This window comes from Benincasa hispida, chromosome 8 (assembly GCF_027475165.1).
Source record: "Benincasa hispida cultivar pf3 chromosome 8, pf3_genome.v1.1, whole genome shotgun sequence".
NCBI classification, from domain to species: Eukaryota; Viridiplantae; Streptophyta; class Magnoliopsida; order Cucurbitales; family Cucurbitaceae; genus Benincasa; species Benincasa hispida.
This window is the reverse complement of record NC_143485.1, coordinates 4,922,592-4,926,345: the sequence shown is the minus strand read 5'-3', so window position 1 is coordinate 4,926,345 and position 3,754 is coordinate 4,922,592. Positions and strand designations below refer to the sequence as shown.

Below are 3,754 nucleotides of genomic sequence, written 5' to 3'. Positions count from 1 at the left end.
AAATGCTCTATACTGCTGGACAATTTGGGGGTGGTCGTGGTGAAGATCCTCACGCGCACATGAAGCGTTTCCTGGAAACGTGTAATTCATTTGTGATTCCTAGAATCACCCCAGAAGCGATCAGGCTGTCTTTGTTCCCCTATTCTTTGCGTGATGACGCAAAACAATGGTTAAGTTCACTAGAGCCTGGTGAAATCACCACCTGGGAGAAGTTGGTGGAGAAATTTATGCAAAAATACTTCCCACCTACCACCAACACGAGGAGGCATCGAGAGATTATGAACTTTGAACAAGAAGAAGCTGAGACCTTAAGCGTCGCATGGGAGCGTTTTAAGGGATTGGTCAAAAATTGCCCAAATCATGATGGAGACTTTTTATGGTGGATTGAATAGAGCATCACAGATGGTAGCCGACGCAGCGGAAGCTGGAGGAATTATGGATAAATCTTACACTGAGGCTAAAGAGATATTTGACCACATTTCTAAGCACAACATGGAATGGGTGGACGATATGTATGAGGGAAGAACTGACAACAAGAAGATATCTCAGAATGTTAATTCTATCGATTCCAATGCAATAGCCACACTTTCTGCACAAGTGGCTACGATGACCAGCCTTTTGCAGAACATATCGCGAGGAAACGTAACAAATCAGTAGAAGATGAATCAAGTAGAAGCGTTCAGGTAGCCCATGGTTAGCTGTGTGGACTGTGGAGATCCTCACTCCTATGCTGATTGCCCACACAATCCTCAGTCAGTATGCTTCATTAAAAAACAACCCATTTTCCAATACATATAATCCTAGATGGAGAAACCATCCAAATTTTTCTTGGACAAGAGGAAATCATCAGGAACACTACCCAAGGGCGAATCAACAGCAAAGGCAAGAACCGCCGCCTGAATTTCAACCAACGCATCAGCAACATCAATAGTCCTTTAATAGAGGAGGATAGGCGTCGAACTCAGGATCTCTACTTGAGAACCTATTAAAGGAGTACATAACCCAAAATGGCGCGTTGTTGAAAAGCCAGATGTCGTCTATCAGAAACCTAGAAATACAGGTAGTGAAAATGGCGAGCGAGTTGAAAAACAAGCAACCTGGAGTTCTACCTAGTAACACTGAAACATCTAGGAACAACAATGGAAAGAAGCAATGTCACACGGTGACGTTGCGAAGTGGAAAAGCTCTTGAAGAAAGAAGAATGAATCCAAAAAAACAGCAGTCCTTCAAAAGAACGCAACACACATTTAGTGGCAGTAGAAGATCAAGAAGAAAGAATGCCTGAGACCACAAGCCATTCAGAACTAAGTACGTCTAATGCGGGAAAATTTGCAGTGCCACTGAACGCACCATTCCCTAGACAGTTGATGAAGAAGAATGATGAACAACAATTCAAGCGCTTTATTGAGCTCCTGAAGCAATTGCATATGAACATTCTACTTATAGAGGCCTTGGAGCAAATGCCAACATATGTCAAATTTTTTAAGGACATTTTGACAACGAAAAGAAGAGTCAGCGAGACGGAAGTAATCGCGCTAACGCAGGATTGCAACACATTAGTAAGCAATAGTCTAACCAAGAAACAGAAGGACCTGGAAGCTTCACTGTTCCTTGCTCGATAGAAGGATTGGATGTGGGACATGCGTTGTGTGATTTGGGAGCCAACATTAATCTCATGCCACTCTCAATCTTTAAGAAACTGGGAATTGGTGAAGTACAACCCACTTCTGTTACTCTTCAACTCGCTGATAGAACGATTAAGTACCCTGAAGGAAAGATTAAAGACGTTCTGGTAAAGGTTGACAACTTCATATTCCCAGCAGACTTTATTATCTTGGACTATGAAGCGGACAAGGATGTACCAATTATCCTTGGACGCCCCTTCTTAGCTACTGGGAAAGTTTTAATCGACGTGCATAAAGGAGAATTAACTATGCGCGTAGACAATCAAGAGGTGAAGTTTAATGTGTTAAACGCATTAAAGTTCCCAGATCGTGAAGATTGTCAACTTAGCAGTATAGAGTTTCCTGAAGTAGAGACCCATGTATGCGAGGTCCTTGCGTTGGAGGAGAACATGAAAGAATTTGAGCCGCCAAGTCTGAGTGAGCGGCGGATGAAACCAACGCATCCATTACTAGAGGAACCACCAGAACTTGAGTTGAAACCGTTACCTAGTCACTTGAAATATGCCTTCCTCGAAACAAACAAAACTTTACCTGTGATCATTTTCGCGAATCTTACTGAGCCTACCGAGTACTCTCTCTTACAGATGCTGAAAAAGCACATGCGTGCAATAAGTTGGACACTAGCGGATATCCATGGCATCAACCCATCTTATTACATGAATAAGATCAGGCTGGAAGAAGGGAAGTCAGGATCGATTGAGCCTCAAAGAAGGTTGAACCCCATAATGAAGGAAGTGGTTAAGAAAGAAATCCTAAAATGGTTGGACGCGAAGGTGATCTATCCTATATCTGACAGTAGCTGGGTAAGGCCAGTCTAATGCATTCCCAAGAAAGAGGGAACAACTGTGATAGTCAATGGTAATAATGAGCTCATACCTTCGAGGACTGTCATAGGCTGGCGCATCTGTATGGTCTATAGGAAGCTCAACGTGACAACTAAGAAAGACCACTTCCCCCTTTCTTTCATTGACAAAATGCTTGACAGACTTGCTGGCAAAGAATTTTATTGCTTTCTTGATGGATACTCTGGTTATAACAAGATTTTGATTGACCCAGAAGATCAGGAGAAAACAACATTTACCTGTCCCTTTGGAACATTTGCGTTCAGGCGCATGCCCTTTGGGCTGTGTAACGCACCTGGAACATTCCAAAGGTGTATGATGGTTATTTTCTCTTACTTCTTGGAGAAGACCTTTGAAGTCTTCATGGACGATTTCTCAGTCTTTGGAGACTCATTCCAATCATGCTTAGATAATTTGGAGGCCATCCTCGCTCTATGCGAGGAAACAAACCTTGTGCTAAATTGGGAAAAATGTCACTTCATGGTGACTGAATGAATTTTCTTAGGCCACAAAGTATCTAATGGAAGTAGATGAAGCCAAGAAAGATGTCATAGCTAAACTTCCACCACCATCAAATATTAAAGCTCTACGAAGTTTTCTAGGGCATGCTGGCTTCTATCGAACGTTCGTTAAAGGATTTTCTCAAATTGCGCAACCTCTGAGCACATTACTAGAGGCGAACCGGCCCTATGATTTCGATGAAGACTGCTCTGACGCGTTTACAGCCCCGGTACTAATAGCACTGGATTGGACGCAGCGTTTTATTCTCATGTGCGACGCGAGCGATGTTGTAGTAGGAACAATGTTAGGGCAGAAGAAAGGAAATTTGATACATTCCATCTCTTACGTGTCCAAGACACTGAATGACTCTCAGGAACACTACACGACCACGAAAAAATAAATGTTGGCTGTAGTGTTTGGCATCGAGAAGTTCAAATCTTATCTAGTTGGTGCGTCAACCACCATCTAAACAGATCACTTAGCCATAAAGTTCCTGATGAGTAAGAAGGACGCGAAGCCAAGATTAATAAGATAGGTGCTACTATTACAGGAATTTGATATTGATATTCAGGACAGAAAGGGAATCGAGAATCAGGTGGCTGACCACCTGTCCAGGTAAGAAAATCAGGAAATGCAAGATCAAGAAAATGAAATCAAAGACGCATTTCCTGGTGAAAGCCTGTTTAGAGTTGAAGGTAGGGAACCTTGGTACGCGGACATAGTCAA

General features: G+C 42.6%; 1 non-coding gene across 1 annotated transcript; it reads right to left on the bottom strand.

Annotated features, from left to right (window-relative positions):
* Positions 1–266: 266 nt before the first annotated feature.
* On the bottom strand, positions 267–366 carry LOC150034314 (small nucleolar RNA R71). Its single transcript, XR_016531644.1, has one exon. It is a non-coding gene; the product is annotated as a small nucleolar RNA R71 (small nucleolar RNA).
* Between the last annotated feature and the right edge of the window lie 3,388 nt (positions 367–3,754).